The sequence below is a fragment of the Anomaloglossus baeobatrachus genome, unplaced genomic scaffold (assembly GCF_048569485.1).
Source record: "Anomaloglossus baeobatrachus isolate aAnoBae1 unplaced genomic scaffold, aAnoBae1.hap1 Scaffold_3769, whole genome shotgun sequence".
Taxonomy (NCBI): domain Eukaryota; kingdom Metazoa; phylum Chordata; class Amphibia; order Anura; family Aromobatidae; genus Anomaloglossus; species Anomaloglossus baeobatrachus.
In genome coordinates this window covers 14,004-34,331 of record NW_027443113.1, presented here as the reverse complement: position 1 = coordinate 34,331, position 20,328 = coordinate 14,004, and the positions used below count along the sequence as shown (strand labels likewise).

The window sequence follows — 20,328 nt, the reverse complement described above, 5'->3', positions numbered from 1 at the left end:
CGAGAGGGAGACAAACCCACGCCTACACAAGACATTTTGTCACCCAAGCCAACCACTTGAAAAGGCTGCTTTTGCAGAGCCAAAACAAGAAGAATGGTGCGTTTTGCAGCCGCCGCCCACTGCAATGAATCTGAATAACTCCTCCTTTAGGGCGCAAGCAACTCCACCTCCCCCTTGCAGTCTTTCCAATTCACGATACAAAAAGACGGACAGGACAGGTTGCCTGACTTTCCGTCACTGCCACCCTTTGCCATCCTTACCCGTAGAAAGCCCTTTCATCATCCCCAAACCCTAATCTTTTCCCTTTCCTTCCGCAGCCCCCAAACCCTGCCCTCTGTACCTTCTCTCACCACCCGCTTCCCTTCTCCTGTCATCCCCCCTACCACCCGGGAAAAAAGAGATTGCCCCCCTCCCTTCCACTAGCCCACCCTCCCACCCAAAAGAACAAACTTCTTCTGCGCAGCTTGTTTTCTAGGCAGCAGCGCTATTGTGATGTCATCGGGGGGCATTGTGACAAGCCGCCAGTGTTCCGTCTCTTCATGTTGTGCACAGTTCAAACGGAAAATACATCAACAGGCAGACTACAGAAAAGCTTACTATCAAAGGTTAGAGGGGGGGCTTTCTCAGAGGGCTTTTTACAGTTTTTCTATTCCCAATTAGCCGTTTAAGTGTACTTATTGAAAGTAGTAATTCTTTCATAGGCCGCCCTTTCTTAGTATTTGACGTTCCTTATATTGCGGTATGAGGCTTCGCAGTAGGTTGCAAACATTCATCACCCATGACTTTCCCCAATTGAGCTCAGAAGCTCAATGTCTATCATGACCTCTCTTTTAGAATGTCCAAGAGCAAGCAAACTATTCTCCAGGAGAGGGCGCCAACCAGACTACTAAAGAGATCATCATTACTCAAAGAAAACCCCAAAAACCAATGCATGATAGGAATAAACAGGTAACTTTCTTTGGAGTGGAAGCGGAGAGATCGCACCAGATGGCCCAATTCTAGATGTTATCACAACCTGTGGTCACTGCAGCAGCAGGTGAAATCCACTTTGTCCAAAAGGGATCTATTCCATTCAATTGCAAATGATCTAGATAAGACAGAGAACTGCCAGCACGGGGACATAGCCGAGTTGGTCAGGTTGAGTGGTGATGAGTTTGCTATTTGGATGAATAAAGAAAGTCAAAAGTGTGAAAGATAAAAAACAAAAGGAGGAAGTGTGAAAAGTGAATGGGCCAAATTGAGGTGCATATGAAGACGTATGCTTTCTTCCAATTCATTAAATCGGGCTAATATGAATCAGGTGAATTGAGTTCTGCTTTGGAAACTGGGTTAAGAAGGGGTGCACCGTTCCTGGAGGTACTGCAATACCAGGTCAATGCGTGGAGTGGACAGAGCAAGCTCTTTTTCCATCTCCCTGTTCTAAAAATCCATTTAATATATGGTCCCCAGATAGGGGGACGTATCAGATATTAAACTGATAAGAACAGATACTACACTTGATCTTAGCCAAAAGGCCGAGAAGCGATAACCAGAATTGGTTTGGGCCTCGAGTGGCACCCTGGCCTATGCCGGACACATCTTAGGGAGAGAGAGGCGAGAGGGAGACAAACCCACGCCTACACAAGACATTTTGTCACCCAAGCCAACCCTTGAAAAGGCTGCTTTTGCAGAGCCAAAACAAGAAGAATGGTGCGATTTTGCAGCCGCCGCCTCCACACTGCAATGAATCTGAATAACTCCTCCTTTAGGCGCAAGCAAACTCCCCTCCCCCTTGCAGTCTTTCCAATTCAACGATTACAAAAAGACGGACAGGACAGGTTGCCTGACTTTCCGTCACTGCCACCCTTTGCCATCCTTACCCCGTAGAAAGCCCTTTCATCATCCCCAAACCCTAATCTTTTCCCTTTCCTTCCCAGCCCCCAAACCCTGCCCTCTGTACCTTTCTCACCACCCGCTTCCCTTCTCCTGTCATCCCCCCTACCACCCGGGTAAAAAAAGAGATTGCCCCCCTCCTTCCACTAGCCCACCCTCCCACCCAAAGAACAACTTCTTCTGCGCAGCTTGTTTTCTAGGCAGCAGCGCTATTGTGATGTCATCGGGGGGCATTGTGACAAGCCGCCAGTGTTCCGTCTCTTCATGTTGTGCACAGTTCAAACGGAAAATACATCAACAGGCAGACTACAGAAAAGCTTACTATCAAAGGTTAGAGGGGGGGCTTTCTCAGAGGGCTTTTTACAGTTTTTCTATTCCCCAATTAGCCGTTTAAGTGTACTTATTGAAAGTAGTAATTCTTTCATAGGCCGCCCCCTTTCTTAGTATTTGACGTTCCTTATATTGCGGTATGAGGCTTCGCAGTAGGTTGCAAACATTCATCACCCATGACTTTCCCCAATTGAGCTCAGAAGCTCAATGTCTATCATGACCTCTCTTTTAGAATGTCCAAGAGCAAGCAAACTATTCCTCCAGGAGAGGGCGCCAACAGACCTACTAAAGAGATCATCATTACTCAAAGAAAACCCCAAAAACCAATGCATGATAGGAATAAACCAGGTAACTTTCTTTGGAGTGAAGCGGAGAGATCGCACCAGATGCCAATTCTAGATGTTATCACACCTGTGGTCACTGCAGCAGCAGGTGAATCCACCTTTGTCCAAAAGGGATCTATTCCATTCAATTGCAAATGATCTAGATAAGACAGAGAACTGCAGCACGGGGACATAGCCGAGTTGGTCAGGTTGAGTGGTGATGAGTTTGCTATTTGGATGAATAAAGAAAGTCAAAAGTGTGAAAGATAAAAAACAAAAGGAGGAAGTGTGAAAAGTGAATGGGCCAAATTGAGGTGCATATGAAGACGTATGCTTTCTTCCAATTCATTAAATCGGGCTAATATGAATCAGGTGAATTGAGTTCTGCTTTTTGGAAACTGGGTTAAGAAGGGGTGCACCGTTCCTGGAGGTACTGCAATACCAGGTCAATGCGTGGAGTGGACAGAGCAAGCTCTTTTTCCATCTCCCTGTTCTAAAAATCCCATTTAATATAATGGTCCCCAGATAGGGGACGTATCAGATATTAAACTGATAAGAACAGATACTACACTTGATCTTAGCCAAAAGGCCGAGAAGCGATAACCAGAATTGGTTTGGGCCTCGAGTGGCACCCTGGCCTATGCCGGACACATCTTAGGGAGAGAGAGCGAGAGGGAGACAAACCCACGCCTACACAAGACATTTTGTCACCCAAGCCAACCCTTGAAAAGGCTGCTTTGCAGAGCCAAAACAAGAAGAATGGTGCGTTTTGCAGCCGCCGCCCACTGCAATGAATCTGAATAACTCCTCCTTTAGGGCGCAAGCAACTCCCCTCCCCCTTGCAGTCTTTCCAATTCACGATACAAAAAGACGGACAGGACAGGTTGCCTGACTTTCCGTCACTGCCACCCTTTGCCATCCTTACCCGTAGAAAGCCCTTTCATCATCCCCCAAACCCTAATCTTTTCCCTTTCCTTCCAGCCCCCAAACATCCTGCCCTCTGTACCTTTCTCACCACCCCGCTTCCCTTCTCCTGTCATCCCCCTACCACCCGGGAAAAAAAGAGATTGCCCCCCTCCTTCCACTAGCCCACCCTCCCACCCAAGAACAACTTCTTCTGCGCAGCTTGTTTTCTAGGCAGCAGCGCTATTGTGATGTCATCGGGGGGCATTGTGACAAGCCGCCAGTGTTCCGTCTCTTCATGTTGTGCACAGTTCAAACGGAAAATACATCAACAGGCAGACTACAGAAAAGCTTACTATCAAAGGTTAGAGGGGGGCTTTCTCAGAGGGCTTTTTACAGTTTTTCTATTCCCAATTAGCCGTTTAAGTGTACTTATTGAAAGTAGTAATTCTTTCATAGCCGCCCTTTCTTAGTATTTGACGTTCCTTATATTGCGGTATGAGGCTTCGCAGTAGGTTGCAAACATTCATCACCCATGACTTTCCCCAATTGAGCTCAGAAGCTCAATGTCTATCATGACCTCTCTTTTAGAATGTCCAAGAGCAAGCAAACTATTCCTCCAGGAGAGGGCGCCAACAGACTACTAAAGAGATCATCATTACTCAAAGAAAACCCCAAAAACCAATGCATGATAGGAATAAACAGGTAACTTTCTTTGGAGTGGAAGCGGAGAGATCGCACCAGATGCCAATTCTAGATGTTATCACACCTGTGGTCACTGCAGCAGCAGGTGAATCCACTTTGTCCAAAAGGGATCTATTCCATTCAATTTGCAAATGATCTAGATAAGACAGAGAACTGCAGCACGGGGACATAGCCGAGTTGGTCAGGTTGAGTGGTGATGAGTTTGCTATTTGGATGAATAAAGAAAGTCAAAAGTGTGAAAGATAAAAAACAAAAGGAGGAAGTGTGAAAAGTGAATGGGCCAAATTGAGGTGCATATGAAGACGTATGCTTTCTTCCAATTCATTAAATCGGGCTAATATGAATCAGGTGAATTGAGTTCTGCTTTTGGAAACTGGGTTAAGAAGGGGTGCAACCGTTCCTGGAGGTACTGCAATACCAGGTCAATGCGTGGAGTGGACAGAGCAAGCTCTTTTTCCATCTCCCTGTTCTAAAAATCCATTTAATATATGGTCCCCAGATAGGGGACGTATCAGATATTAAACTGATAAGAACAGATACTACACTTGATCTTAGCCAAAAGGCCGAGAAGCGATAACCCAGAATTGGTTTGGGCCTCGAGTGGCACCCTGGCCTATGCCGGACACATCTTAGGGAGAGAGAGCGAGAGGGAGACAAACCCACGCCTACACAAGACATTTTGTCACCCAAGCCAACCCTTGAAAAGGCTGCTTTGCAGAGCCAAAAACAAGAAGAATGGTGCGTTTTGCAGCCGCCGCCCACTGGCAATGAATCTGAATAACTCCTCCTTTAGGGCGCAAGCAACTCCCCTCCCCCTTGCAGTCTTTCCAATTCACGATACAAAAAGAACGGACAGGACAGGTTGCCTGACTTTCCGTCACTGCCACCCTTTGCCATCCTTACCCGTAGAAAGCCCTTTCATCATCCCCAAACCCTAATCTTTTCCCTTTCCTTCCCAGCCCCCAAACCCTGCCCTCTGTACCTTTCTCACCACACCGCTTCCCTTCTCCTGTCATCCCCTACCACCCGGGAAAAAAAGAGATTGCCCCCTCCTTCCACTAGCCCACCCTCCCACCCAAAGAACAACTTCTTCTGCGCAGCTTGTTTTCTAGGCAGCAGCGCTATTGTGATGTCATCGGGGGGCATTGTGACAAGCCGCCAGTGTTCCGTCTCTTCATGTTGTGCACAGTTCAAACGGAAAATACATCAACAGGCAGACTACAGAAAAGCTTACTATCAAAGGTTAGAGGGGGCTTTCTCAGAGGGCTTTTTACAGTTTTTCTATTCCCAATTAGCCGTTTAAGTGTACTTATTGAAAGTAGTAATTCTTTCATAGGCCGCCCTTTCTTAGTATTTGACGTTCCTTATATTGCGGTATGAGGCTTCGCAGTAGGTTGCAAACATTCATCACCCATGACTTTCCCCAATTGAGCTCAGAAGCTCAATGTCTATCATGACCTCTCTTTTAGAATGTCCAAGAGCAAGCAAACTATTCCTCCAGGAGAGGGCGCCAACAGACTACTAAAGAGATCATCATTACTCAAAGAAAACCCCAAAAACCAATGCATGATAGGAATAAACAGGTAACTTTCTTTGGAGTGGAAGCGGAGAGATCGCACCAGATGCCAATTCTAGATGTTATCACACCTGTGGTCACTGGCAGCAGCAGGTGAATCCACTTTGTCCAAAAGGGATCTATTCCATTCAATTGCAAATGATCTAGATAAAGACAGAGAACTGCAGCACGGGGACATAGCCGAGTTGGTCAGGTTGAGTGGTGATGAGTTTGCTATTTGGATGAATAAAGAAAGTCAAAAGTGTGAAAGATAAAAAACAAAAGGAGGAAGTGTGAAAAGTGAATGGGCCAAATTGAGGTGCATATGAAGACGTATGCTTTCTTCCAATTCATTAAATCGGGCTAATATGAATCAGGTGAATTGAGTTCTGCTTTGGAAACTGGGTTAAGAAGGGGTGCACCGTTCCTGGAGGTACTGCAATACCAGGTCAATGCGTGGAGTGGACAGAGCAAGCTCTTTTTCCATCTCCCTGTTCTAAAAATCCATTTAATATATGGTCCCCAGATAGGGGACGTATCAGATATTAAACTGATAAGAACAGATACTACACTTGATCTTAGCCAAAAGGCCGAGAAGCGATAACCAGAATTGGTTTGGGCCTCGAGTGGCACCCTGGCCTATGCCGGACACATCTTAGGGAGAGAGAGCGAGAGGGAGACAAACCCACGCCTACACAAGACATTTTGTCACCCAAGCCAACCCTTGAAAAGGCTGCTTTGCAGAGCCAAAACAAGAAGAATGGTGCGTTTTGCAGCCGCCGCCCACTGCAATGAATCTGAATAACTCCTCCTTTAGGGCGCAAGCAACTCCCCTCCCCCTTGCAGTCTTTCCAATTCACGATACAAAAAGACGGACAGGACAGGTTGCCCTGACTTTCCGTCACTGCCACCCTTTGCCATCCTTACCCGTAGAAAGCCCTTTCAATCATCCCCAAACCCTAATCTTTTCCCTTTCCTTCCCAGCCCCCAAACCCTGCCCTCTGTACCTTTCTCACCACCCGCTTCCTTCTCCTGTCATCCCCCTACCACCCGGGAAAAAAAGAGATTGCCCCCTCCTTCCACTAGCCCACCCTCCCACCCAAAGAACAACTTCTTCTGCGACAGCTTGTTTTCTAGGCAGCAGCGCTATTGTGATGTCATCGGGGGGCATTGTGACAAGCCGCCCAGTGTTCCGTCTCTTCATGTTGTGCACAGTTCAAACAGGAAAATACATCAACAGGCAGACTACAGAAAAGCTTACTATCAAAGGTTAGAGGGGGGCTTTCTCAGAGGGCTTTTTACAAGTTTTTCTATTCCCAATTAGCCGTTTAAGTGTACTTATTGAAAGTAGTAATTCTTTCATAGGCCGCCCTTTCTTAGTATTTGACGTTCCTTATATTGCGGTATGAGGCTTCGCAGTAGGTTGCAAACATTCATCACCCATGACTTTCCCCAATTGAGCTCAGAAGCTCAATGTCTATCATGACCTCTCTTTTAGAATGTCCAAGAGCAAGCAAACTATTCCTCCAGGAGAGGGCGCCAACAGACTACTAAAGAGATCATCATTACTCAAAGAAAACCCCAAAAACCAATGCATGATAGGAATAAACAGGTAACTTCTTTTGGAGTGGAAGCGGAGAGATCGCACCAGATGCCAATTCTAGATGTTATCACACCTGTGGTCACTGCAGCAGCAGGTGAATCCACTTTGTCCAAAAGGGATCTATTCCATTCAATTGCAAATGATCTAGATAAGACAGAGAACTGCAGCACGGGGACATAGCCGAGTTGGTCAGGTTGAGTGGTGATGAGTTTGCTATTTGGATGAATAAAGAAAGTCAAAAGTGTGAAAGATAAAAAACAAAAGGAGGAAGTGTGAAAAGTGAATGGGCCAAATTGAGGTGCATATGAAGACGTATGCTTTCTTCCAATTCATTAAATCGGGCTAATATGAATCAGGTGAATTGAGTTCTGCTTTTGGAAACTGGGTTAAGAAGGGGTGCACCGTTCCTGGAGGTACTGCAATACCAGGTCAATGCGTGGAGTGGACAGAGCAAGCTCTTTTTTCCATCTCCCTGTTCTAAAAAATCCATTTAATATATGGTCCCCAGATAGGGGACGTATCAGATATTAAACTGATAAGAACAGATACTACACTTGATCTTAGCCAAAAGGCCGAGAAGCGATAACCAGAATTGGTTTGGGCCTCGAGTGGCACCCTGGCCTATGCCGGACACATCTTAGGGGAGAGAGAGCGAGAGGGAGACAAACCCACGCCTACACAAGACATTTTGTCACCCAAGCCAACCCTTGAAAAGGCTGCTTTGCAGAGCCAAAACAAGAAGAATAGTGCGTTTTGGCAGCCGGCCGCCCACTGCAATGAATCTGAATAACTCCTCCTTTAGGGCGCAAGCAACTCCCCTCCCCCTTGCAGTCTTTCCAATTCACGATACAAAAAGACGGACAGGACAGGTTGCCTGACTTTCCGTCACTGCCACCCTTTTGCCATCCTTACCCGTAGAAAGCCCTTTCATCATCCCCAAACCCTAATCTTTTCCCTTTCCTTCCCAGCCCCCAAACCCTGCCCTCTGTACCTTTCTCACCACCCGCTTCCCTTCTCCTGTCATCCCCCTACCACCCCGGGAAAAAAGAGATTTGCCCCCTCCTTCCACTAGCCCACCCTCCCACCCAAAGAACAACTTCTTCTGCGCAGCTTGTTTTCTAGGCAGCAGCGCTATTGTGATGTCATCGGGGGGCATTGTGACAAGCCGCCAGTGTTCCGTCTCTTCATGTTGTGCACAGTTCAAACTGAAAAATACATCAACAGGCAGACTACAGAAAAGCTTACTATCAAAGGTTAGAGGGGGGCTTTCTCAGAGGGCTTTTTACAGTTTTTCTATTCCCAATTAGGCCGTTTAAGTGTACTTATTGAAAGTAGTAATTCTTTCATAGGCCGCCCTTTCTTAGTATTTGACGTTCCTTATATTGCGGTATGAGGCTTCGCAGTAGGTTGCAAACATTCATCACCCATGACTTTCCCCAATTGAGCTCAGAAGCTCAATGTCTATCATGACCTCTCTTTTAGAATGTCCAAGAGCAAGCAAACTATTCCTCCAGGAGAGGGCGCCAACAGACTACTAAAGAGATCATCATTACTCAAAGAAAACCCCAAAAACCAATGCATGATAGGAATAAACAGGTAACTTTCTTTGGAGTGGAAGCGGAGAGATCGCACCAGATGCCAATTCTAGATGTTATCACACCTGTGGTCACTGCAGCAGCAGGTGAATCCACTTTGTCCAAAAGGGATCTATTCCATTCAATTGCAAATGATCTAGATAAGACAGAGAACTGCAGCACGGGGACATAGCCGAGTTGGTCAGGTTGAGTGGTGATGAGTTTGCTATTTGGATTGATGAGTTTGCTATTTGGATGAATAAAGAAAGTCAAAAGTGTGAAAGATAAAAAACAAAAGGAGGAAGTGTGAAAAGTGAATGGGCCAAATTGAGGTGCATATGAAGACGTATGCTTTCTTCCAATTCATTAAATCGGGCTAATATGAATCAGGTGAATTGAGTTCTGCTTTTGGAAACTGGGTTAAGAAGGGGTGCACCGTTCCTGGAGGTACTGCAATACCAGGTCAATGCGTGGAGTGGACAGAGCAAGCTCTTTTTCCATCTCCCTGTTCTAAAAATCCATTTAATATATGGTCCCCAGATAGGGGACGTATCAGATATTAAACTGATAAGAACAGATACTACACTTGATCTTAGCCAAAAGGCCGAGAAGCGATAACCAGAATTGGTTTGGGCCTCGAGTGGCACCCTGGCCTATGCCGGACACATCTTAGGGAGAGAGAGCGAGAGGGAGACAAACCCACGCCTACACAAGACATTTTGTCACCCAAGCCAACCCTTGAAAAGGCTGCTTTGCAGAGCCAAAACAAGAAGAATGGTGCGTTTTGCAGCCGCCGCCCACTGCAATGAATCTGAATAACTCCTCCTTTAGGGCGCAAGCAACTCCCCTCCCCCTTGCAGTCTTTCCAATTCACGATACAAAAAGACGGACAGGACAGGTTGCCTGACTTTCCGTCACTGCCACCCTTTGCCATCCTTACCCGTAGAAAGCCCTTTCATCATCCCCAAACCCTAATCTTTTCCCTTTCCTTCCCAGCCCCCAAACCCTGCCCTCTGTACCTTTCTCACCACCCGCTTCCCTTCTCCTGTCATCCCCCTACCACCCGGGAAAAAAAGAGATTGCCCCCTCCTTCCACTAGCCCACCCTCCCACCCAAAGAACAACTTCTTCTGCGCAGCTTGTTTTCTAGGCAGCAGCGCTATTGTGATGTCATCGGGGGGCATTGTGACAAGCCGCCAGTGTTCCGTCTCTTCATGTTGTGCACAGTTCAAACGGAAAATACATCAACAGGCAGACTACAGAAAAGCTTACTATCAAAGGTTAGAGGGGGGCTTTCTCAGAGGGCTTTTTACAGTTTTTCTATTCCCAATTAGCCGTTTAAGTGTACTTATTGAAAGTAGTAATTCTTTCATAGGCCGCCCTTTCTTAGTATTTGACGTTCCTTATATTGCGGTATGAGGCTTCGCAGTAGGTTGCAAACATTCATCACCCATGACTTTCCCCAATTGAGCTCAGAAGCTCAATGTCTATCATGACCTCTCTTTTAGAATGTCCAAGAGCAAGCAAACTATTCCTCCAGGAGAGGGCGCCAACAGACTACTAAAGAGATCATCATTACTCAAAGAAAACCCCAAAAACCAATGCATGATAGGAATAAACAGGTAACTTTCTTTGGAGTGGAAGCGGAGAGATCGCACCAGATGCCAATTCTAGATGTTATCACACCTGTGGTCACTGCAGCAGCAGGTGAATCCACTTTGTCCAAAAGGGATCTATTCCATTCAATTGCAAATGATCTAGATAAGACAGAGAACTGCAGCACGGGGACATAGCCGAGTTGGTCAGGTTGAGTGGTGATGAGTTTGCTATTTGGATGAATAAAGAAAGTCAAAAGTGTGAAAGATAAAAAACAAAAGGAGGAAGTGTGAAAAGTGAATGGGCCAAATTGAGGTGCATATGAAGACGTATGCTTTCTTCCAATTCATTAAATCGGGCTAATATGAATCAGGTGAATTGAGTTCTGCTTTTGGAAACTGGGTTAAGAAGGGGTGCACCGTTCCTGGAGGTACTGCAATACCAGGTCAATGCGTGGAGTGGACAGAGCAAGCTCTTTTTCCATCTCCCTGTTCTAAAAATCCATTTAATATATGGTCCCCAGATAGGGGACGTATCAGATATTAAACTGATAAGAACAGATACTACACTTGATCTTAGCCAAAAGGCCGAGAAGCGATAACCAGAATTGGTTTGGGCCTCGAGTGGCACCCTGGCCTATGCCGGACACATCTTAGGGAGAGAGAGCGAGAGGGAGACAAACCCACGCCTACACAAGACATTTTGTCACCCAAGCCAACCCTTGAAAAGGCTGCTTTGCAGAGCCAAAACAAGAAGAATGGTGCGTTTTGCAGCCGCCGCCCACTGCAATGAATCTGAATAACTCCTCCTTTAGGGCGCAAGCAACTCCCCTCCCCCTTGCAGTCTTTCCAATTCACGATACAAAAAGACGGACAGGACAGGTTGCCTGACTTTCCGTCACTGCCACCCTTTGCCATCCTTACCCGTAGAAAGCCCTTTCATCATCCCCAAACCCTAATCTTTTCCCTTTCCTTCCCAGCCCCCAAACCCTGCCCTCTGTACCTTTCTCACCACCCGCTTCCCTTCTCCTGTCATCCCCCTACCACCCGGGAAAAAAAGAGATTGCCCCCTCCTTCCACTAGCCCACCCTCCCACCCAAAGAACAACTTCTTCTGCGCAGCTTGTTTTCTAGGCAGCAGCGCTATTGTGATGTCATCGGGGGGCATTGTGACAAGCCGCCAGTGTTCCGTCTCTTCATGTTGTGCACAGTTCAAACGGAAAATACATCAACAGGCAGACTACAGAAAAGCTTACTATCAAAGGTTAGAGGGGGGCTTTCTCAGAGGGCTTTTTACAGTTTTTCTATTCCCAATTAGCCGTTTAAGTGTACTTATTGAAAGTAGTAATTCTTTCATAGGCCGCCCTTTCTTAGTATTTGACGTTCCTTATATTGCGGTATGAGGCTTCGCAGTAGGTTGCAAACATTCATCACCCATGACTTTCCCCAATTGAGCTCAGAAGCTCAATGTCTATCATGACCTCTCTTTTAGAATGTCCAAGAGCAAGCAAACTATTCCTCCAGGAGAGGGCGCCAACAGACTACTAAAGAGATCATCATTACTCAAAGAAAACCCCAAAAACCAATGCATGATAGGAATAAACAGGTAACTTTCTTTGGAGTGGAAGCGGAGAGATCGCACCAGATGCCAATTCTAGATGTTATCACACCTGTGGTCACTGCAGCAGCAGGTGAATCCACTTTGTCCAAAAGGGATCTATTCCATTCAATTGCAAATGATCTAGATAAGACAGAGAACTGCAGCACGGGGACATAGCCGAGTTGGTCAGGTTGAGTGGTGATGAGTTTGCTATTTGGATGAATAAAGAAAGTCAAAAGTGTGAAAGATAAAAAACAAAAGGAGGAAGTGTGAAAAGTGAATGGGCCAAATTGAGGTGCATATGAAGACGTATGCTTTCTTCCAATTCATTAAATCGGGCTAATATGAATCAGGTGAATTGAGTTCTGCTTTTGGAAACTGGGTTAAGAAGGGGTGCACCGTTCCTGGAGGTACTGCAATACCAGGTCAATGCGTGGAGTGGACAGAGCAAGCTCTTTTTCCATCTCCCTGTTCTAAAAATCCATTTAATATATGGTCCCCAGATAGGGGACGTATCAGATATTAAACTGATAAGAACAGATACTACACTTGATCTTAGCCAAAAGGCCGAGAAGCGATAACCAGAATTGGTTTGGGCCTCGAGTGGCACCCTGGCCTATGCCGGACACATCTTAGGGAGAGAGAGCGAGAGGGAGACAAACCCACGCCTACACAAGACATTTTGTCACCCAAGCCAACCCTTGAAAAGGCTGCTTTGCAGAGCCAAAACAAGAAGAATGGTGCGTTTTGCAGCCGCCGCCCACTGCAATGAATCTGAATAACTCCTCCTTTAGGGCGCAAGCAACTCCCCTCCCCCTTGCAGTCTTTCCAATTCACGATACAAAAAGACGGACAGGACAGGTTGCCTGACTTTCCGTCACTGCCACCCTTTGCCATCCTTACCCGTAGAAAGCCCTTTCATCATCCCCAAACCCTAATCTTTTCCCTTTCCTTCCCAGCCCCCAAACCCTGCCCTCTGTACCTTTCTCACCACCCGCTTCCCTTCTCCTGTCATCCCCCTACCACCCGGGAAAAAAAGAGATTGCCCCCTCCTTCCACTAGCCCACCCTCCCACCCAAAGAACAACTTCTTCTGCGCAGCTTGTTTTCTAGGCAGCAGCGCTATTGTGATGTCATCGGGGGGCATTGTGACAAGCCGCCAGTGTTCCGTCTCTTCATGTTGTGCACAGTTCAAACGGAAAATACATCAACAGGCAGACTACAGAAAAGCTTACTATCAAAGGTTAGAGGGGGGCTTTCTCAGAGGGCTTTTTACAGTTTTTCTATTCCCAATTAGCCGTTTAAGTGTACTTATTGAAAGTAGTAATTCTTTCATAGGCCGCCCTTTCTTAGTATTTGACGTTCCTTATATTGCGGTATGAGGCTTCGCAGTAGGTTGCAAACATTCATCACCCATGACTTTCCCCAATTGAGCTCAGAAGCTCAATGTCTATCATGACCTCATCTTTTAGAATGTCCAAGAGCAAGCAAACTATTCCTCCAGGAGAGGGCGCCAACAGACTACTAAAGAGATCATCATTACTCAAAGAAAACCCCAAAAACCAATGCATGATAGGAATAAACAGGTAACTTTCTTTGGAGTGGAAGCGGAGAGATCGCACCAGATGCCAATTCTAGATGTTATCACACCTGTGGTCACTGCAGCAGCAGGTGAATCCACTTTGTCCAAAAGGGATCTATTCCATTCAATTGCAAATGATCTAGATAAGACAGAGAACTGCAGCACGGGGACATAGCCGAGTTGGTCAGGTTGAGTGGTGATGAGTTTGCTATTTGGATGAATAAAGAAAGTCAAAAGTGTGAAAGATAAAAAACAAAAGGAGGAAGTGTGAAAAGTGAATGGGCCAAATTGAGGTGCATATGAAGACGTATGCTTTCTTCCAATTCATTAAATCGGGCTAATATGAATCAGGTGAATTGAGTTCTGCTTTTGGAAACTGGGTTAAGAAGGGGTGCACCGTTCCTGGAGGTACTGCAATACCAGGTCAATGCGTGGAGTGGACAGAGCAAGCTCTTTTTCCATCTCCCTGTTCTAAAAATCCATTTAATATATGGTCCCCAGATAGGGGACGTATCAGATATTAAACTGATAAGAACAGATACTACACTTGATCTTAGCCAAAAGGCCGAGAAGCGATAACCAGAATTGGTTTGGGCCTCGAGTGGCACCCTGGCCTATGCCGGACACATCTTAGGGAGAGAGAGCGAGAGGGAGACAAACCCACGCCTACACAAGACATTTTGTCACCCAAGCCAACCCTTGAAAAGGCTGCTTTGCAGAGCCAAAACAAGAAGAATGGTGCGTTTTGCAGCCGCCGCCCACTGCAATGAATCTGAATAACTCCTCCTTTAGGGCGCAAGCAACTCCCCTCCCCCTTGCAGTCTTTCCAATTCACGATACAAAAAGACGGACAGGACAGGTTGCCTGACTTTCCGTCACTGCCACCCTTTGCCATCCTTACCCGTAGAAAGCCCTTTCATCATCCCCAAACCCTAATCTTTTCCCTTTCCTTCCCAGCCCCCAAACCCTGCCCTCTGTACCTTTCTCACCACCCGCTTCCCTTCTCCTGTCATCCCCCTACCACCCGGGAAAAAAAGAGATTGCCCCCTCCTTCCACTAGCCCACCCTCCCACCCAAAGAACAACTTCTTCTGCGCAGCTTGTTTTCTAGGCAGCAGCGCTATTGTGATGTCATCGGGGGGCATTGTGACAAGCCGCCAGTGTTCCGTCTCTTCATGTTGTGCACAGTTCAAACGGAAAATACATCAACAGGCAGACTACAGAAAAGCTTACTATCAAAGGTTAGAGGGGGGCTTTCTCAGAGGGCTTTTTACAGTTTTTCTATTCCCAATTAGCCGTTTAAGTGTACTTATTGAAAGTAGTAATTCTTTCATAGGCCGCCCTTTCTTAGTATTTGACGTTCCTTATATTGCGGTATGAGGCTTCGCAGTAGGTTGCAAACATTCATCACCCATGACTTTCCCCAATTGAGCTCAGAAGCTCAATGTCTATCATGACCTCTCTTTTAGAATGTCCAAGAGCAAGCAAACTATTCCTCCAGGAGAGGGCGCCAACAGACTACTAAAGAGATCATCATTACTCAAAGAAAACCCCAAAAACCAATGCATGATAGGAATAAACAGGTAACTTTCTTTGGAGTGGAAGCGGAGAGATCGCACCAGATGCCAATTCTAGATGTTATCACACCTGTGGTCACTGCAGCAGCAGGTGAATCCACTTTGTCCAAAAGGGATCTATTCCATTCAATTGCAAATGATCTAGATAAGACAGAGAACTGCAGCACGGGGACATAGCCGAGTTGGTCAGGTTGAGTGGTGATGAGTTTGCTATTTGGATGAATAAAGAAAGTCAAAAGTGTGAAAGATAAAAAACAAAAGGAGGAAGTGTGAAAAGTGAATGGGCCAAATTGAGGTGCATATGAAGACGTATGCTTTCTTCCAATTCATTAAATCGGGCTAATATGAATCAGGTGAATTGAGTTCTGCTTTTGGAAACTGGGTTAAGAAGGGGTGCACCGTTCCTGGAGGTACTGCAATACCAGGTCAATGCGTGGAGTGGACAGAGCAAGCTCTTTTTCCATCTCCCTGTTCTAAAAATCCATTTAATATATGGTCCCCAGATAGGGGACGTATCAGATATTAAACTGATAAGAACAGATACTACACTTGATCTTAGCCAAAAGGCCGAGAAGCGATAACCAGAATTGGTTTGGGCCTCGAGTGGCACCCTGGCCTATGCCGGACACATCTTAGGGAGAGAGAGCGAGAGGGAGACAAACCCACGCCTACACAAGACATTTTGTCACCCAAGCCAACCCTTGAAAAGGCTGCTTTGCAGAGCCAAAACAAGAAGAATGGTGCGTTTTGCAGCCGCCGCCCACTGCAATGAATCTGAATAACTCCTCCTTTAGGGCGCAAGCAACTCCCCTCCCCCTTGCAGTCTTTCCAATTCACGATACAAAAAGACGGACAGGACAGGTTGCCTGACTTTCCGTCACTGCCACCCTTTGCCATCCTTACCCGTAGAAAGCCCTTTCATCATCCCCAAACCCTAATCTTTTCCCTTTCCTTCCCAGCCCCCAAACCCTGCCCTCTGTACCTTTCTCACCACCCGCTTCCCTTCTCCTGTCATCCCCCTACCACCCGGGAAAAAAAGAGATTGCCCCCTCCTTCCACTAGCCCACCCTCCCACCCAAAGAACAACTTCTTCTGCGCAGCTTGTTTTCTAGGCAGCAGCGCTATTGTGATGTCATCGGGGGGCATTGTGACAAGCCGCCAGTGTTCCGTCTCTTCATGTTGTGCACAGTTCAAACGGAAAATACATCAACAGGCAGACTACAGAAAAGCTTACTATCAAAGGTTAGAGGGGGGCTTTCTCAGAGGGCTTTTTACAGTTTTTCTATTCCCAATTAGCCGTTTAAGTGTACTTATTGAAAGTAGTAATTCTTTCATAGGCCGCCCTTTCTTAGTATTTGACGTTCCTTATATTGCGGTATGAGGCTTCGCAGTAGGTTGCAAACATTCATCACCCATGACTTTCCCCAATTGAGCTCAGAAGCTCAATGTCTATCATGACCTCTCTTTTAGAATGTCCAAGAGCAAGCAAACTATTCCTCCAGGAGAGGGCGCCAACAGACTACTAAAGAGATCATCATTACTCAAAGAAAACCCCAAAAACCAATGCATGATAGGAATAAACAGGTAACTTTCTTTGGAGTGGAAGCGGAGAGATCGCACCAGATGCCAATTCTAGATGTTATCACACCTGTGGTCACTGCAGCAGCAGGTGAATCCACTTTGTCCAAAAGGGATCTATTCCATTCAATTGCAAATGATCTAGATAAGACAGAGAACTGCAGCACGGGGACATAGCCGAGTTGGTCAGGTTGAGTGGTGATGAGTTTGCTATTTGGATGAATAAAGAAAGTCAAAAGTGTGAAAGATAAAAAACAAAAGGAGGAAGTGTGAAAAGTGAATGGGCCAAATTGAGGTGCATATGAAGACGTATGCTTTCTTCCAATTCATTAAATCGGGCTAATATGAATCAGGTGAATTGAGTTCTGCTTTTGGAAACTGGGTTAAGAAGGGGTGCACCGTTCCTGGAGGTACTGCAATACCAGGTCAATGCGTGGAGTGGACAGAGCAAGCTCTTTTTCCATCTCCCTGTTCTAAAAATCCATTTAATATATGGTCCCCAGATAGGGGACGTATCAGATATTAAACTGATAAGAACAGATACTACACTTGATCTTAGCCAAAAGGCCGAGAAGCGATAACCAGAATTGGTTTGGGCCTCGAGTGGCACCCTGGCCTATGCCGGACACATCTTAGGGAGAGAGAGCGAGAGGGAGACAAACCCACGCCTACACAAGACATTTTGTCACCCAAGCCAACCCTTGAAAAGGCTGCTTTGCAGAGCCAAAACAAGAAGAATGGTGCGTTTTGCAGCCGCCGCCCACTGCAATGAATCTGAATAACTCCTCCTTTAGGGCGCAAGCAACTCCCCTCCCCCTTGCAGTCTTTCCAATTCACGATACAAAAAGACGGACAGGACAGGTTGCCTGACTTTCCGTCACTGCCACCCTTTGCCATCCTTACCCGTAGAAAGCCCTTTCATCATCCCCAAACCCTAATCTTTTCCCTTTCCTTCCCAGCCCCCAAACCCTGCCCTCTGTACCTTTCTCACCACCCGCTTCCCTTCTCCTGTCATCCCCCTACCACCCGGGAAAAAAAGAGATTGCCCCCTCCTTCCACTAGCCCACCCTCCCACCCAAAGAACAACTTCTTCTGCGCAGCTTGTTTTCTAGGCAGCAGCGCTATTGTGATGTCATCGGGGGGCATTGTGACAAGCCGCCAGTGTTCCGTCTCTTCATGTTGTGCACAGTTCAAACGGAAAATACATCAACAGGCAGACTACAGAAAAGCTTACTATCAAAGGTTAGAGGGGGGCTTTCTCAGAGGGCTTTTTACAGTTTTTCTATTCCCAATTAGCCGTTTAAGTGTACTTATTGAAAGTAGTAATTCTTTCATAGGCCGCCCTTTCTTAGTATTTGACGTTCCTTATATTGCGGTATGAGGCTTCGCAGTAGGTTGCAAACATTCATCACCCATGACTTTCCCCAATTGAGCTCAGAAGCTCAATGTCTATCATGACCTCTCTTTTAGAATGTCCAAGAGCAAGCAAACTATTCCTCCAGGAGAGGGCGCCAACAGACTACTAAAGAGATCATCATTACTCAAAGAAAACCCCAAAAACCAATGCATGATAGGAATAAACAGGTAACTTTCTTTGGAGTGGAAGCGGAGAGATCGCACCAGATGCCAATTCTAGATGTTATCACACCTGTGGTCACTGCAGCAGCAGGTGAATCCACTTTGTCCAAAAGGGATCTATTCCATTCAATTGCAAATGATCTAGATAAGACAGAGAACTGCAGCACGGGGACATAGCCGAGTTGGTCAGGTTGAGTGGTGATGAGTTTGCTATTTGGATGAATAAAGAAAGTCAAAAGTGTGAAAGATAAAAAACAAAAGGAGGAAGTGTGAAAAGTGAATGGGCCAAATTGAGGTGCATATGAAGACGTATGCTTTCTTCCAATTCATTAAATCGGGCTAATATGAATCAGGTGAATTGAGTTCTGCTTTTGGAAACTGGGTTAAGAAGGGGTGCACCGTTCCTGGAGGTACTGCAATACCAGGTCAATGCGTGGAGTGGACAGAGCAAGCTCTTTTTCCATCTCCCTGTTCTAAAAATCCATTTAATATATGGTCCCCAGATAGGGGACGTATCAGATATTAAACTGATAAGAACAGATACTACACTTGATCTTAGCCAAAAGGCCGAGAAGCGATAACCAGAATTGGTTTGGGCCTCGAGTGGCACCCTGGCCTATGCCGGACACATCTTAGGGAGAGAGAGCGAGAGGGAGACAAACCCACGCCTACACAAGACATTTTGTCACCCAAGCCAACCCTTGAAAAGGCTGCTTTGCAGAGCCAAAACAAGAAGAATGGTGCGTTTTGCAGCCGCCGCCCACTGCAATGAATCTGAATAACTCCTCCTTTAGGGCGCAAGCAACTCCCCTCCCCCTTGCAGTCTTTCCAATTCACGATACAAAAAGACGGACAGGACAGGTTGCCTGACTTTCCGTCACTGCCACCCTTTGCCATCCTTACCCGTAGAAAGCCCTTTCATCATCCCCAAACCCTAATCTTTTCCCTTTCCTTCCCAGCCCCCAAACCCTGCCCTCTGTACCTTTCTCACCACCCGCTTCCCTTCTCCTGTCATCCCCCTACCACCCGGGAAAAAAAGAGATTGCCCCCTCCTTCCACTAGCCCACCCTCCCACCCAAAGAACAACTTCTTCTGCGCAGCTTGTTTTCTAGGCAGCAGCGCTATTGTGATGTCATCGGGGGGCATTGTGACAAGCCGCCAGTGTTCCGTCTCTTCATGTTGTGCACAGTTCAAACGGAAAATACATCAACAGGCAGACTACAGAAAAGCTTACTATCAAAGGTTAGAGGGGGGCTTTCTCAGAGGGCTTTTTACAGTTTTTCTATTCCCAATTAGCCGTTTAAGTGTACTTATTGAAAGTAGTAATTCTTTCATAGGCCGCCCTTTCTTAGTATTTGACGTTCCTTATATTGCGGTATGAGGCTTCGCAGTAGGTTGCAAACATTCATCACCCATGACTTTCCCCAATTGAGCTCAGAAGCTCAATGTCTATCATGACCTCTCTTTTAGAATGTCCAAGAGCAAGCAAACTATTCCTCCAGGAGAGGGCGCCAACAGACTACTAAAGAGATCATCATTACTCAAAGAAAACCCCAAAAACCAATGCATGATAGGAATAAACAGGTAACTTTCTTTGGAGTGGAAGCGGAGAGATCGCACCAGATGCCAATTCTAGATGTTATCACACCTGTGGTCACTGCAGCAGCAGGTGAATCCACTTTGTCCAAAAGGGATCTATTCCATTCAATTGCAAATGATCTAGATAAGACAGAGAACTGCAGCACGGGGACATAGCCGAGTTGGTCAGGTTGAGTGGTGATGAGTTTGCTATTTGGATGAATAAAGAAAGTCAAAAGTGTGAAAGATAAAAAACAAAAGGAGGAAGTGTGAAAAGTGAATGGGCCAAATTGAGGTGCATATGAAGACGTATGCTTTCTTCCAATTCATTAAATCGGGCTAATATGAATCAGGTGAATTGAGTTCTGCTTTTGGAAAC

At 46.2% G+C, this 20,328-nt stretch overlaps 12 non-coding genes across 12 annotated transcripts; all 12 read right to left on the bottom strand.

Moving 5' to 3' along the window:
• Nucleotides 1-1,334: 1,334 nt before the first annotated feature.
• On the bottom strand, nucleotides 1,335-1,526 carry LOC142274691 (U2 spliceosomal RNA). The gene has a single exon (XR_012738959.1). It is a non-coding gene; the product is annotated as a U2 spliceosomal RNA (small nuclear RNA).
• A 1,407-nt stretch (nucleotides 1,527-2,933) lies between these two features.
• LOC142274689 (U2 spliceosomal RNA) lies at nucleotides 2,934-3,126 on the bottom strand. The gene has a single exon (XR_012738957.1). It is a non-coding gene; the product is annotated as a U2 spliceosomal RNA (small nuclear RNA).
• Nucleotides 3,127-4,516: 1,390 nt separating this feature from the next.
• On the bottom strand, nucleotides 4,517-4,708 carry LOC142274693 (U2 spliceosomal RNA). Its single transcript, XR_012738961.1, has one exon. It is a non-coding gene; the product is annotated as a U2 spliceosomal RNA (small nuclear RNA).
• A 1,391-nt stretch (nucleotides 4,709-6,099) lies between these two features.
• Nucleotides 6,100-6,290, bottom strand: LOC142274669 (U2 spliceosomal RNA). The gene has a single exon (XR_012738939.1). It is a non-coding gene; the product is annotated as a U2 spliceosomal RNA (small nuclear RNA).
• A 1,392-nt stretch (nucleotides 6,291-7,682) lies between these two features.
• Nucleotides 7,683-7,875, bottom strand: LOC142274690 (U2 spliceosomal RNA). The gene has a single exon (XR_012738958.1). It is a non-coding gene; the product is annotated as a U2 spliceosomal RNA (small nuclear RNA).
• A 1,415-nt stretch (nucleotides 7,876-9,290) lies between these two features.
• Nucleotides 9,291-9,481, bottom strand: LOC142274667 (U2 spliceosomal RNA). The gene has a single exon (XR_012738937.1). It is a non-coding gene; the product is annotated as a U2 spliceosomal RNA (small nuclear RNA).
• A 1,387-nt stretch (nucleotides 9,482-10,868) lies between these two features.
• Nucleotides 10,869-11,059, bottom strand: LOC142274666 (U2 spliceosomal RNA). Its single transcript, XR_012738936.1, has one exon. It is a non-coding gene; the product is annotated as a U2 spliceosomal RNA (small nuclear RNA).
• A 1,387-nt stretch (nucleotides 11,060-12,446) lies between these two features.
• Nucleotides 12,447-12,637, bottom strand: LOC142274664 (U2 spliceosomal RNA). The gene has a single exon (XR_012738935.1). It is a non-coding gene; the product is annotated as a U2 spliceosomal RNA (small nuclear RNA).
• A 1,388-nt stretch (nucleotides 12,638-14,025) lies between these two features.
• LOC142274663 (U2 spliceosomal RNA) lies at nucleotides 14,026-14,216 on the bottom strand. Its single transcript, XR_012738934.1, has one exon. It is a non-coding gene; the product is annotated as a U2 spliceosomal RNA (small nuclear RNA).
• Nucleotides 14,217-15,603: 1,387 nt separating this feature from the next.
• LOC142274662 (U2 spliceosomal RNA) lies at nucleotides 15,604-15,794 on the bottom strand. The gene has a single exon (XR_012738933.1). It is a non-coding gene; the product is annotated as a U2 spliceosomal RNA (small nuclear RNA).
• Nucleotides 15,795-17,181: 1,387 nt separating this feature from the next.
• LOC142274661 (U2 spliceosomal RNA) lies at nucleotides 17,182-17,372 on the bottom strand. Its single transcript, XR_012738932.1, has one exon. It is a non-coding gene; the product is annotated as a U2 spliceosomal RNA (small nuclear RNA).
• Nucleotides 17,373-18,759: 1,387 nt separating this feature from the next.
• LOC142274660 (U2 spliceosomal RNA) lies at nucleotides 18,760-18,950 on the bottom strand. Its single transcript, XR_012738931.1, has one exon. It is a non-coding gene; the product is annotated as a U2 spliceosomal RNA (small nuclear RNA).
• Nucleotides 18,951-20,328: the final 1,378 nt, after the last annotated feature.